A 16,065-nucleotide genomic window follows, 5' to 3' on the forward strand; every position below is an offset into this window, starting at 1 on the left:
CAGATGCTCTAAACTTCTAGTCTGACTGCTAAGGAATGGATTATGACATGTATTTTATAAAAATAAGTTTCTATTTGGACCATGAATTATAAAGGTTGGTGAAGATGGTATCTTACCTAATGATGTGGTGTTTGAACCAAGAATGAGGTGTCTTAACCAAGAATGAAGTGTATGAACTAAGAATGAGGTGTATGAACCAAGAATGAGGTGTCTAAATCAATGCACTGTTCTAGGGGTTTGAATGAACCAAGGGATCAAGGAAGATAAGGGTTTTCCTAAACCAAGGGATTAGAAGGGCAAACATGCAAGAGGGTTTGTATAAAATAGGGGATTAATAAGGCAAACATACAAAAAAGTGTTTTCCTAAACCAGGGAGTTAACAAGGCAAATATGCAAGAGGGTATAAGTGTCAAAATGAAAAGGTGTTATGTTGGATCCAAAGGTAATGATGTTTTTGATGTTGATTGTTATTAATTTTAGTCTGAAGATGAATGTTGAAAATTATCTTGATTTGAATTGCACTAAAATCTATTAATGGTGGTGAATACTTTTAACAACTGGGTCATGCATCCCATATCCAAAGATATTCAGAATAAGGATATACATGTTCCCTCTTATTCCTTCTCCATCATATTTGTTAAATGTTTTATGATTTATACTTGACGTTGGATCAATTTTATCAAAAATGGGGAACGAAGCTTGATGTTGTCACACCTTGATGGTTACCTATTTCTAGGGTTTTAAAGATGAATATCACAGGGATTGACCTAAGGGAAGATGTGTGGTACAAGTTCTAAGTCTTTCTTATCCAAATTGAATGATCAAAGGACTTTTAATCGTCTAATTGAATAAACTCTTAAGGGATCACATTTAATCCACTAACCAAATAATTAACCATGAATAAAATGCAATCAGATTTTTACTTCATGCAATAGTCAAGTTATGAATTAGAAAAGAAGTGACAATCAAAGTTAAAGTCTAAAGAAATTAATCCCCGAGTTTGTCAATTCATGAATCAAAGAAAATAATCTAGATTAAAAGTCATGGGAATAATCAAGATTAAAAGTCATGATTAAGACTAATCCTAATTAATTTTCTAACTGTTACTATATCCAAGATTAATTTCAATCAAAATAGGACATGTGGATAAGCTATATTACATTAAGTAAAAAATCCAGCACTAATTAAGTATGATATGTGGCATATTATATTGGAATAAAATGAAGCTAATACAATAATTATACAAGGGAATACTAGAATTATTCAATTAAATTCAACACCTATTAAGGATGGACATGTAGAATTTTATGTTGAGTTAAATTGAAGAAAAAAAACATAGTAGAAACAAGGGATTAAATAAGGTACACAATTTTCAGGTTCAATGCAGAATTTTCCACGTGCAGTGTAGAATTTTCCGGTTCAGTATAAAACTTTCGACGTGTAGAGCATAATTTTTCGCGTGTGGTGCAAAAGTTTTTGCGTGCAGTTCAGTGTCGGATTAATGGTTCCCGTTCTTCAATTTTTTATGGTTTCGACATTACGTGTTTGAATTACATGCGATTCGAGGATGGTTTTGATGCAAACTTTTATTCAAACACAACAAATAATAAGCATACAACTCTCTAATGATAAATGAGATGAGAATTCGCTAATGGAATTGAAGAAAAATATAGATTTTTCAATTGCACACAATGTTTCAATCAATTCGGAAGCGGTAATGTAAAATGCGGAAAAGAGATGTGAAATATGTTAACAACGGAGTGAAGATTTGCCCCGGTTAGTATTGAGAATCGCCGATGAATTTACCAATGAGAAACCCAGAAAACTTCAGAGTAAGATCCTTTAATCCAATTAATTTCCAAGCTCTTTATGAACATATGATTATTCTTGAATGGAAAGTCTTGGTGAATTATTGTTGAATATTAATGATGCTTGAAACTTTGTTGAATTAAACTTTAGATGATGAATACGTTGATGAATTTATGGTTGATAAGTATAAGATAGAAATGTTGAATCCTTGATAAATATTGATCCAAGCTCTTGAATTCTTGAGAGAAGTAGTGCTGAATTTTGTGAATGGTGATGAAATGTTGCATTTTGGATAAGTTTAGAATGAAGACGGTTATGAAAAAATGATAGGGGTTTATGCTCAATTGAATGGAGTTTCTAGTGATGAAACTCCTTCAACTTGGTTTATAAGCTTTTAGATGATGGTGAGGAATTTTGACATAATAACTTTACTATGAATTCATGGTTTTTATGGTTGAAGAAAGATGAAAAATAGTAGGTTTTTATAGTTTTTCAAAGGAATTTGGTGATTATGGATGAAATGATTCTAGCCCTAGGATAGCGATCCTAGGGAGAATCTTATCAAGGATTGAGAATGCTCCCCAAAATGGTAGTTATGATTTGTATTAGTTTGAAAATTAGTAGTTATTTAAGCTTTTATTTGACCTAGGTAGGATAGTGAAGTAATTGAGGATTTTGTGAGGAAGTAGGATCCTTGGATTGTGATTCAAGTAAGAGATTTATCAATGGTAGAAAATTAATTAAGCTTTAGTTGCAGATCACCTTTGTTTGATTTTTATGAATGACTAGGATTTAATGAATATTCACTACGCCAAAAACTGGAATAGACAGCGCACCTTAGAGGGCACTTTATTACAAAAGTGCACTCTAAAGTGAAGCGAAAAAATAAGGAGCGAACAACTGGAATAGACAATGCACTTTAGAGGGCGCTTTTGTAATAAAGCGCCCTCTAAGGTGGAGCGAAAAAATAAGGAGGAGATAGAGGGACAACAATACAGGGCGCTTTTTAGAAAACGCCCTCTAAGGTTACCCTTAGAGGGCGCTTTTAAAAAAGTGCTCTATAAGTCCATGTGCATTTCCAGTTTATAAAGCGCTTTTGGAAAGCCTTAGAGAGCGCTTTCATAAGCGCCCTCTTAGGCCCCCTTTAGAGGGCGTTTTTTTTCCACAAGCGCCCTCTAAGGTCCCCTTTAGTAAACATTAAAATTATAACATACTGCGCGTTTTGTTATTTCACTCTCTGTTATTTTCGTTCTTTTTCACGTTAGGGTTCTCACTGCTACGATTTTCGCTACTTCTAAGGCGTTCTCCTTCCACCTCTGTTAGATCTACGACATTTCCTCCTTCTATTAATTCGTTGTTAGCTGTTCGATTTTGACACCATAGGTATTTTTCTAATCTTCATATTACTTGGTTTCTCTTCTGACGTTCGCTATTGTTCATTTTTGGTTTCATTTTTCTTGGTTCATACATTTATTGAGTATTCTCAACAATAATTATTGTGTTGCAATGCTAGCAATGGAGACTAGGCATTATGGGTTAAATTTCACCAACTGTTCCATTTGTTTCTCGATGTAGAAAAAGGAGGCAGCAATATCTAAAACACCTTCTACCAATCAAAGGTACACTATGCAGCTTATGAGTGTATTTATTCTAGCATACATAGCGTAGCTAGTAACTTAAGAAGTTTAGGTATGGATGTTATTTGATAGAGTAAATTAGAGTCGACTATTCTTCTGTTAGCTTTCAGTTAGACCATTATACAATTCTACATATATATTTTCTAGTCAATGTTTATCTTTTGTAAAAACTATATGATGATATATAACTATGCTACAAATTAGTGCATACCACTAATGCTTAATGCATGGTTCATACATTCTCATGCTATTGAAGTCAGAGATATCTGAAAATGTTGAGAAACTAACTCAATAAACCAAAATTGTTTTGGTTTTGGATTGTTGTTGGAGACATGAATGCCCTACACAGAGACTAACTCAATAAAGCGAAATTGTTTTGTCTCATCCCATTTTTGGTTTCTCTTCTGAAATTGTTTTTTGTTTATTCTAATTAGTAATGGATAATACATGGATGATTTATAACCTACCTCCATGGCTATGTATGAAGCGTAAGTACATGATGTTGTCTATGTTGATTTCTGGACCTAAACAACCAGGGAATGACATAGACGTGTACTTGAAGCCCTTAATCGAAGATTTAAAGATTTTGTGGGAGACCGGTGTGGAGGTTTATGATGGATATAGGAAAGAAAGTTTCAACTTGAGGGCGATGTTGTTTGGCATAATTAATGATTTTCCAGCATACGGAAATCTATCAGGGTATAGCATAAAAGGTCAATGTGTGTGTCCTATTTGTGAAGATAAAACAGATTGGAAGTGCTTGGAGTTTGGTCAGAAGAATGTCTTTCTCGGTCATCGGAGATTCTTAAATTTAAATCATCACTACCGTGGATGGAGAAAGGCGTTCAATGGAGAGACAGAACAAGGCAGAGCTCCACCTATATTGACGGGTGATCAAATTTTTGAAAAGGTGAAAGATTTGGATACTCAGTTTGGCAAGCCTTTTGCCCACACACTTGTCAAAAGTGGGTGGAAGAAGAGGTCAGTTTTTTTTTAATTGCCGTATTGGAAGTCCTTGTATGTGAGACATTTTCTTGATGTTATGCATATTGAAAAAAATGTATTTGAAAGTGTTATTGGCACGTTACTCAATATACAAGGAAAGTCTAAGGATGGCCTTAAGGCAAGAAAGGACTTGATAGCGATGGGAATAAGAACTGAATTAGGACCCTTGAAGAAAGGAAAACGAACATATCTACCGCCTGTTGCTTATACTCTATCTAGAAAGGAGAAAAAAACATTGTGTAAGTTTCTAAGTGAAGTTAAAGTTCCAGAAGGGTACTCTTCAGATATTAGAAGACTTGTGTCTATGAAAGACCTCAAGTTAAAGAGTTTAAAGACCCATGATTGCCATGTTATAATGGAACATTTTCTCCCAATAGGTATACATTCTATTCTTCCAGAAAAAGTAAGAAGCTCTATAACTAAGTTGTGTTCTTTCTTCAAGTCAATTTGCAGTAAGGTGATCGATCCTACGATCTTACCAATGTTGCAAAAAGAAATCGTTATTACTTTGTGTGAGCTTGAAATGTTTTTTCCTCCATCATTTTTTGACATAATGGTACATCTAGTTGTTCATCTTGTGAAAGAGACACAATTGTGTGGACCAGCTTATATGAGATGGATGTACCCTGTTGAACGTTATATGAAAATATTAAAAGGGTACGTGAAGAACCGAAGTCGACCAGAAGGTTGTATGGTTGAAAGATACATTGTTGAAGAAGCGATTGAGTTTTGTACTGAATATTTGTCTAATGTTCAGTCAATCGGACTCCCCAAGTCTCAGCTTGTCGAAAAGAAAGAAGGAAAAAATCTAATTGGAAATAAAATCGTGGCAGTATCAAGGGTCGAACGGGATCAAGTGCATTTGTATGTTCTGCACAATGAGAATGAGGTTGAGTCGTATGTTGAAATTCACAAGGATGTTCTCCGAGGTTTAAATCCCAATAGAAATGAAAATTGGATAGTACGAGAGCACAATCGATGTTTTATACCTTGGTTTAAGGATCATATTTATTCAAAGTATTATTCAGATCCCGCTTCAATAACAGAAGGGTTGAGATGCTTAGCATATGGTCCAAGTTTCCATGTTTTTTCTTATAGCGCATACGCGATTAATGGATACACATTTTATACCAAAGAACAAGATGATAAAAGTACTATGCAGAATAGTGGTGTCACCGTGGTAGCTGAAGCAATGCACATATCAAGTGTGAAGGACTTAAACCCCAAATTTGCAAATCTGTCGTATTTTGGTGTTATCGAGCGCATTTGGGTGTTTGATTATGAGAAGTTTCAGATTCCTATATTTGGTTGCAAGTGGGTTGAAAATAATAACGGCATTCGAATGGATAAGTCAGGATTTTTGCAAGTGGATCTTAATAGGGTGGGATACAAAGATGAGTCTTTTATTCTAGCCTCTCAAACTAGACAAGTGTTCTATGTCAATGATCCGAAAAGTACGAAATGGTCTATAGTTATTTTTTCCAACAAAGTAATTGATGAAAACACTGGAGATCAAGGTGATATTGATGTTGAGATTGAATCGTTTACCAGAAATGATCAAGATGAGAATATTATATCAAATGATTCATATATTAGAAATGATCATAATGAGGGTATTTGGATCAATCCAACCGTCCGTGTTGTTAAGAGACATGTAGAACATATTCCAACCAAGAAAAGAAAGAGAACTTAGTGAAAAAGGTACAGGTCAAATGATTTTAATTGTTTTCTTTATTACAGGTAAAATGGCTTTTATGATTTTAATTGTTTTTATATTTGTCATCTGATTTTAATTGTTTTCTTTATTACAGGTAAAATGGCTATTATGAAGTCAATCATTCGTGAAAGGGGCAAGGGATACTTGAAAGTATCAATTTATATTTGTTTAGATGGAGATGTTCCATTGTCGTCAAGCCTCATTCGCGTAGATGATGATGTTGGATATTTGAAAGTATCAATTGATATTTGTTTAGATGGAGATGTTAATTCTTGATCTTATACTTCACCTAACTAATTTTATGATATTTTAGGTTCATGCTATTGATATTGAACAAAAAGAGGTTGTTGCTAATAACATACATCTCAGAGATGCTTTTGCTACTTAGTTTTATTTCTTTTTAAGTTATGAATTGGTTGTATATTTAGAATCTTTAGAAGTTAAACGATTATATATCAGTGGATTGTTGTATATGTATGGATTGTTGTATATAAGGCTTGTTGAATGCAATGTGTGAAAAAGGGCTTCAAATTATACAGTTTTAGGTGTACTGCTTCAATATACAGGTTGTCTAAAATAAATAAATAAATATAGCGCTTTTTTAAAAAAAAAATTTAAATAACCACCCACTTTAGAGGGCGCTTTCCAAAATAAGCGCCCTCTAAACCCTTTAAATTTCCACTTTAGAGGGCGCTTTCCAGTAAAAGCGCCCTCTAAACCCTTAAAAGTTTCCACTTTAGAGGGCGCTTTCCAGTAAAAGCGCCCTCTAAACCCTTAAAAGTTTCCACTTTAGAGGGCGCTTTCTTTAAAAAGTGCCCTCTAAAGTGGCCCTTAAAGGGCTTAAAGAGCCACTTTAGAGAGCGCTTTCACTAGGAAAAAAAGCGATGTCTTTACCTATGTCAGCGCCAGATTAGAGGGCGCTTTAAAGCGCTGTTATAGGCCAAAAAAAGCGCCCTCTTTTCCCTTATTTGGCGTAGTGATTTGATTGAAAATGGAAGTTGGAATTTGTGTTAGTTTGATAGTTATGGTAGTTAAGGGTTAATTTTGCAATGGAACAAACGATGCTTGGTTTTTTCAAAGTATCAAGTTGGAATGTAAGATAGAAGATAATTGGTGATTATGCATGAAACTTGAAATTTTTGAATATTTTTGCCTTTGCCACTTTAGTAATGAATTTTTGGTGAATTATCTCATGACTTTAAGTGCTTTTGAAAAGTGATTTTGCATTAAAAAAATACACTTTTGAATGGTGTAAACTTATGGATTAAATTATGACTTTGGGGGCATAAATCAATGTTGAAAAATGTTGAAAAAACAAGTATTAAATTTAAGGAATAGTGCAGAATTTTTGTGAAGTAGTGCAGAATTTTGTGAAGTAATGCATAATTTGTTTATGATTTTTTCATAGTATTTTGATGATTTTAATTCATGATATGAATGTATAACTTGGAGTACATTCTTTCTTTTAGTAAAGTGAGCATTATGGTGGAAGAATGAACTTGAGGGGACACCGGAGAATGAAGAAAAAACTATGAGAATGGAGCTTGATGAAAGATGAAATCTTGAGTTGTTGGAAATTAACATTTACAACATAATCATGAAATAATTGATTTTTGATGAATAATTATGAGTCCTTTGGTCAAATGTTTATAGAATAACTCTAGGAAAACTCATGAGTCAAAATCAAGTCAATGGTTAACAGTTGACCAAAATGTCAACAATTGATCAAAAGTCAAATGTTGACTAAAAGTCAACTATACCAAAATTTTGTAGTTTTTCTTATAATTGATCAATTTTCATGTAATAAATATTTTGTGATGTTTGTAATATATTTTAATTACTCATGAATGAAGATATTCATTTTCTTTCTAAAAAGTCAAGAAAGTCAAAACATGGTCAAAATAAAAATAATAAGGAAATAGTCAACAATAATTAATGTTCATAATGATTCAAAGTCAATAACATTCAATCAATGATGAAAAGTCAATAATAATTAAAAATCAATGGTAATGATAAAGTCAACAATTATGATAAAAGTTAACGTGTGGAAAAAGTCAACAGTAATGGTAAAAGTCAACATTGGCCAGAGCATGATTAAGAATATTGAAATTATCAAAGTTAATCAATAGTAAATTATAAGTCACAAACCAAAAAAATATAAAGATTAACGGAGAACCTTTGAACCATTAAGTAAAATGAAATGTAAGGTGGACCAGATGAAACTTTTTATGGTGTATCAGATGAATTTAGCCTGATCAAGAGAGGAAAAAAAAGAAAATGGAAAAGAGTGGAACAAAATTGGGGTATGACAAAGAGTCAGTGTCAATAGAATCTTTTGAATTCAAGTTATTAAGCGTGTTTGTAGAGCTAACCAAATGGGTTATCCGACCCACTTCAGGCAAACATGTGTCGGGTTCAGACTTTTAGCAGGGCGGCCTAAAAGCTCAGAATTTAAACAAACTACAATTTGAAAACTTTGGTGAAAGAAAAATATTAAAGAGAGGAGTAGAGTAATAAAATTTTAAGAAATAAGACACAAACCTTAAAGAGAATCACACTCTTTAAATTAAACAATGGCACGACATCGGTACAACACTTTCCTCACAAGTAATTTTCACTCGTAAGACACTAAGAAAAATTTGTTAAAAGAAAAATATAAAATAGAGAGTAGAGAAATAAAAATATAAGGAATAGGAAAACTCTAAATTCTAGTGTGTTTTACAGTGAGGAGCGGCCTCTTTTATATACGAGATGAAAAAGATAAAAAAGGAAACAATACGTGGGTTGCATTAACTAAATAACTAATTAGTCTAATTGATTATTTAGCCTTAATAATTGATTGCACAAGCCATAAATGGAAGATTTTGATATTCAACTGTTACCAGTTATTATCAAGCTATCTCAATCAATTTTAGACTCAACCGAGAGAAAATAATCGATTAGGAATTTGGTCTAATTGATTATTCCGTTGGAAAAAGTGTTCCAATCAATCAGACACTCTATTAATTAGTAGGTTTTACTATAAAACAATTTTCAGGTGGTTTTATCAAATAAAGAGAGACCTTAAAAATGTTTCAAGTGTGTGTGTGTAAGTTTCCTTAGTATCTTAGTGTCGTACCCAAAAAATTTCCTCCCTGTTTCATCTTTTCATTCAACCGACGACTTGGAATTCATCTGCACACATTCATCTGTATTCACACGCATCATGCATTCATGCTAATACAAGCATCTATAGATTCAAAGCTGGCAATTGAGGATCACTCATTATATGGATTCAAAACTCTAATTCACTGGGGAACGACTCTTGGCTTACATGTCTCTCTTGTTTGGGATGTAATTCGTTTCAGGGTTAAAATACTGGGTCTTTGACTCGAGTCTTTAGTGCATTGGTTGCAATCCCATTTTATGCAAGGGATCACTGATTTCTAGCTTGCAGTTAACTTTGATCAACTTTTGACTTTGTGGTCAACCAGTTGACCAAAGCCAACCATCCATTCCTAAGTCCATATTGTCCCGACTCTAGTAACGTCAATCATTATCTATGCCTTTCGATCGCGGCGCTGTTAATTCCGTTTGTTTTTATTTGAAATTAATTTTTAATAATATCTTAGATTTTAATTTTATTTAATTTTATTTTAATTTTTAATTTATTAAGCCTAACTCCAAATCAATTGTCTCATTTCAATTTTTAATTGACTTTTACCTTGATTTTATCGTCAAAATAAATCTAGCTTCAAACTTCAGTCGATTTTTATGTTAGAATTGATATCAAATTAAATTATAAAATTCTCAAAGTAATTAATTCTAATTAAATTAATTTTTATTGGCTTAGTTTTAAAATCAATATCCAATGTCATAATCTAATTATCCCTTTTTTTCAATATCCATTTATCACAATTCTTTAATTCCATATGCTTTGTGTACTACTAGTCTTGGCTATTCACATGAATGTCGATTGTGTGTACACAATTAAAACAGCATAGTCTATGAATTGAAGAGTTTCCAAGTTGAGGACAATAGCATTCTTAAGTCTGTTAATGGTATAATATTCTTTATTTTTGAAATAGGGGTTATTGGTTATCAACATGTTGCATTGACCTGAAACGCGTATAATAAGAAAAAGATGATAATGAATTTTCAACCTGCAAGTAACCAATGCTAACAATAGTGAGATTTCCAACAGGGCATTGAATTAATTTATGCAGTTTCCAAAGTAGTTACTAATATGCAATCCTTTTTTAACAGAGTTTCCATATAAAATAGCAGACCATTAGCTGCTAAAAAAACATTAGCATAAACCATTGTTAACTTATTTTCCGTCTACTGTTCTTACTAGACTAACAATTTCTAAACAAACTAACATGCTAACCATAACAACTTAGCCTCAATAAATAATTCCAATTAACTTCACCTAATACTCAACTTAACCAACCAATCCATTCATAAACAGAGCACGATATGAGTAGCTTGTAACAACCAAGACCAATTTCCAAATTAAACGCCAGAATCATTTTCAAAATTAACATTGGAAAACCCATAACTCAATTCAGGTATTTTCCAAAACTTGGTTCTAATAACCCAACAACTAACTGAATTAAATTGAAAAATCATAATAAAAATAACATGGCCTTGAAAAAGAACCCTTCACCAACTCCCCAAAACGGCAGTCAGATTCAACCTGCATAATCGTCTCAGCTAGCAGCCAACACTTGATTCCTAGTGCATTCTCAAAGTCTTCACACCACCTAGAGGGGTCAAAGAAGCCCTAAATGATAAAGCCCTAACAATTAGATTCCTATTTGGTCCCATTTTTTTGGTCCCCTATTAAATCAATAATTCTTTAGTCCCTTATTTTTAATCCCCTCATATTTTTGTTTTTTAAAGTGCCTAAATGAGGGGCTCAAAATATAATTTATTTGAAACAATATATTTTAATTTTTTAAATATATATTTTTAAATAATAAATATTTTTAAAAACTATTTTTTTTAAATATTAATTTTTTTTTTCAGAAAAAAAAGAAACGTTGATTTTTTAAGAAAAAAAACCTTATTTTTATAAAATAAAAAAAAACCAAATTTTTTAAATAAAAAAAATCAATTTTTTTAAAAAATAGACATAATCGATTTTTTTGAAAGTATTAAAAATTTTAGTTTTTTTAAAAAAATATTTTTTTCAAAATAAATAAATAAATTTTTTTCGTAAAAGAAACTGATTAATTTTTTAAAATGGGAAAGGCGGTTTTTCTTTAAAAATAAAAAATCAATTTTTTTTTAAAAGAAAAAATTATTTTTTTCGAAAAAGAATATCAATTTTTTTGAAAACAAACAATCGATTTTTTTCGAGAAAAAAGTCGATTTTTCTTGAAACTAAAAAATTTGATTTTTTTTGAAAAAAAATTCAATTTTTTTATATATAAAAAAGTCGATTTTTTCAAAAAAAAAAAGGTGATTTATTTTTGAAAAAAAACCTGACTTTTTTCGAAAAAAAAAACTGATTTTTTTCGAAAATAGAAAAAAAGGTCAGTTTTTTCGAAAATAAAAGAAATTTCCAAAAAATTAAATCGATTTTTTTAAATAAAAAAGTTTAATTTTATTTGAAACAAAATCGAATTTTTCTTAAAATGAAAAAGTTGATATTTTTCGAAAAAAATTATTTTTATGAAAATAAAAAAATAAAAATAAAAATTCTTTAAAAAAAAAGTCAATTTTTTTTTTCTTTAAAAAATCGACTTGAAAAAATGATGGGGTCTTCAGGCTTTACTTGAATTTTATGAGCCTTTAGTTTAGGGAGCCTATATATTTTGGGGCTTATTTATTTTTAGAATTTTGAACCCCCTATATTTTGGGGCCTTAAAAGTTAGGCACCGACCTCCTAAATTGACACCTAAATTGACAGCTCTATTCACACCACACATAATATCGCAGCAATAAGACGATGGCTCTTGGTTCAACTTCACAACATTTAGTACACCGGCTCTATCGTAGAAATCTGCAGCAAAGCATTCACTCAACTGATTAGCATGCTGCCAAAATATATGGTTAACCAAAACAGCATTACGGCAGGCAGTATAGGCGATTTCGCAAACGAATACTAGCATAAGCTCACTAACTTTGCTTTAAACTAACAGCTTGACGTAAGTCCTAATGACTAACTAGTTGTTTCCTAACTCACTAATTATCAACATCCATAACAATCTAACAGATCACATAAAGACTTAACTAACTCTAATCTAACCGTAACAATTCGAGCAGAAAATCATGATAGAAATAACAGCCTGCTCATTCTTGACTAAAATACATTAACAACTAACTATAACTAACGGAATTGATTTCACATAAATTTGTATTTTCCATTTTAACTTGGATTTCATTTTCTAACCAAATCCTAACTAACTAACAGAAACAGAATTCTATTTCCTATTTCAATTCCAACCGATTTCCCAACTGTTATTAATGAACAAGCTACCCGAACTGACCTTGATCAACAACCTGCCCGAATCGGTTAGGCTAAGCGCTCTATATAAGCCCTCCAAGCCTCATTGTGAAGGGTTTTTCATTTCTGCAATTTTTCTACTCCATTCTTCAACCTTCTGTTTCACTTTTTGTTTCGTCTGCTTCATTTCCCTCACCAAAGTTCTGATAGTGAAACACCATTGAAGCTTCACGTTGAAGCTTCAACTGATGGAGCTCAAACCATCACGCCACCTGCATCTCAATGCTGCAAGCGGAAACCAAAACGCAACCCAGAAAGCGCAGCAACGAGCGCGAGCCAACAAACTTCCGACTACAGAATTGGAGAAGAAACAGAAACGATTCACACAAGAAGAAGGAAAACGGAAGCGAGTGGAAGAAGATCGCACAGAAGAGAAAGAGAATTACCTGCGAACAACATCAACGACACCGGAACCTCCGCGTCGCTTCAATCAGGTAGGTTATCCTTGCCATATTCCGTAGTTTATTCTTATTCTTGTCGCAATTCCGTTCCAATTTCAATGGAATCCTTCGAGGTTGAACGCAATTAGGAAATAGTGGATCAAGTACACTTCGAGTTACTGATTCACCAGCCTTGAATTACGGATGAATACTTGGCAGCATCGATCGCCTCTTCGCGGACGGATGCAGCTGAAGACGAAGGCAGGCATTACTGTCATACTTTGCTTCCAAAGTTTCAGTTGAAGCTCACAATGCCGTTACTGTTCCCTCTTTCCCAGCGTTTTGAAGAGATTACACTTTGGGATGCGAAGGAGATGAAGAATCGAGACTGAATCCTAATCGAAACATGACGTCGTCCACAAACACCACGCTTTCAATACTTGAACACCCAAACGCGATGCCGAAATGCGATGTTGAGAACCTAACATGCGAGGTTTCAAAACTCTTCGGCGAATCAAAGGATGGAGAAGAACACGAGCATTGATGATGCCGATGGAAACGCGATTTTGAGTTTTCTTTTGGATAAGCAGTTTCAATGTTTTCATTCGTGTTGTTGGCTTTCTGCATAAGCGATTTTGGATGTTTAGCACTTGGACCCGGGTGTGCTTGTTCTAGATTTTGGCTTGATTAGGCTTTAATTAAGGATCAATCACTGATAATGAGCTTAGTTAGATTCTAAAATTAAAAATTAAATTTTGATTTGATTAATATTTTTAGGCTTAATTAAAATTAGTCATAATTAACCATGATAATTAGAATATTCACCTTAGAATAAGTAGAAGTTATGTCTTAATTAAATTTATAGAATCTAATTAATTTTAATTTTTCAAATAGAATGTTTTTAGACTTGAATAGAAGATTGAACTAATTGACTTCTTTGCATAGTAATTAATTAGGATCCATTCCCTTAATTAGTTTGTTTTTATACATATGACCATTTTGCCCTTAGGTCCTAAATTCTGATTTTGTACATGATCCCTTTAGGATGAGAATGTGAAATAGATTTTAATCATTTTCTTACGATTTTAGGACTTAACATAGAATTTTAATAAATATTTTGACGAATATGTACATGCTCCCTTAGGACTTCTAACTTAGAATTTTCAATCAATTTCTAAAGCATGATCCCTTAGGATAGATTCTAATAATTACTAATTTTGATTAGATCTAATCCTAGTTCCCAAAAACAAAACAAAACCCATGGTTAAATTGATCAAAAGCAATTTTGATTGATTAAATCCTTTGAACTTGTATAATCTCACAGTCTAAATTGAATGACCAAAAGACCATTGGTCATTTAATAAGACTTTTCTTCTAAGCTGTGGAGCTCAAGGCCTCAAGACAAGATCTTCAATCAAGGCATCCTCAGTCATACCAAGTAGCGGATTATTCAAGCACATCAAAGGTGGCATCTACAAGAACTTGTTAAATCAAAGTTAGAAGAGTGTAACACGAGCCTTAAGCAATAGAGAAGGAGTGGGACTAGAGTATTCCTACCCCCATTCTGAATATCTTTGGGTATGGGACATATGACCCAACGCTCATCGTATTCACCTTTATTCATAGACTTTAGCACAAAAGCAAAAACAACAAAAGCAAGGACTAGAATCAACAACTTATCAATCATGAATAAAGTTGTGCGATACAAGTCTTAAGTAATGGAGAAGGAGTGGGACTGGAGTATTCCTACCCCCATTCTGAGTATCTTTGGGTATGGGGTGCATGACCCAGCGCTCATCGTATTCACCTTCATTCATAGACTTTAGTATGATTTGAATCAAACGATTGATAAGGTCTTCATCATCACTACAAGAAACAACTACAAAGACTCTTCTCTCTCCCCTTGAAGTTTAAGATGAAAGCTACATGCCACGAGCCTTAAGTGGTAAAGAAGAAATGAGACAGGAGCTTTCCTACACTCATTCTGGATATCTTTGGGTGCGAGACGTTTGACTCGTTGCTTATCGTATCCATCTTTACCCATAGACTTTAGTGTGATTCTCATCTAGTAACTATCAAGTTTATACATTCTTCATTCTATTCAAATCTCAATCATTCTAATCATTTCAATCTCAATCACCCATTTCTTCTTGCCTCTAATCAATTTCTTTTCAGCCCTAGTAGGCTAAACTACGAAAGCTCTGATTTCCTTATTGCACTATAAGGATACGTAGGCAGGAGAACCCAATTTCTTCGCAAGCTATCTTATTTATCAACTTACTTTATCTATCCAATAAATCATTCATTCAATCAATATCATCTCTTTGAGATCAATCATAATTCTTCTTGGACTCCTTGTCTATCCTTTTAGGACAATAACGACAGTCCATCTTATCAATTGAGAGTTCTTTGGGCAAACAACCCCAAACACTTAATTCAATCTTTCTTTTTGGCTTTACCTTATAGTGGCGGCCTGCTAGTCCATGTATTGGTAAACGCCATTTTCCTCTTTGATGAGAGTCTATCCTTCTCTTGGATCCAAGATACTATTCTCGTTTGATCTCGAATTGTTGATTCCCCAACAAGTGACACATAACTCCTTGCACTCCAATACTGCAATCCTCCCTTGAAGATGTGTTTATCTTGTGAGTCCCCGTTGCTTAGACAAATCTCTCTCTTTCTATTCTCGTAGTTAGGAACTACGATTGCTCTGACTTTCTCATTGCACAATGAGAATACGTAGGCACGAGGATGTGAATCCTTGGCGAGCATACTTCTAATTATTCCTCCTTCGCCTTAGGGCATCATCCATATCTTTTACTATCCATTACCTACCTTCGATCATGAACCGTTCACCCAGTGACATATCTGTCTCTTTGACATCGAAATACACTATCCTTGAAATTCCATATATACCCTTTTAGGAAACCTAATGTAGTCCGTCTTTCTACCTAGAGTTGTTTGGGCAAACAACCCCAAACACTTAACTCCTTCCTTTTTTAGCTAAACACCCTATAGTAGCGG

The 16,065-nt window shown here is 33.1% G+C and overlaps 1 long non-coding RNA gene across 1 annotated transcript; it reads right to left on the bottom strand.

The window, feature by feature from the left end:
• Nucleotides 1–11,878: 11,878 nt before the first annotated feature.
• Nucleotides 11,879–13,724, bottom strand: LOC127085019 (uncharacterized). Its single transcript, XR_007788887.1, has 3 exons — nucleotides 13,048–13,724; nucleotides 12,645–12,952; nucleotides 11,879–12,157 (listed from the first exon to the last, which is right to left on the bottom strand). It is a non-coding gene; the product is annotated as an uncharacterized LOC127085019 (long non-coding RNA).
• Between the last annotated feature and the right edge of the window lie 2,341 nt (nucleotides 13,725–16,065).

The sequence above is a fragment of the Lathyrus oleraceus genome, chromosome 5 (assembly GCF_024323335.1).
Source record: "Lathyrus oleraceus cultivar Zhongwan6 chromosome 5, CAAS_Psat_ZW6_1.0, whole genome shotgun sequence".
NCBI lineage: Eukaryota > Viridiplantae > Streptophyta > Magnoliopsida > Fabales > Fabaceae > Lathyrus > Lathyrus oleraceus.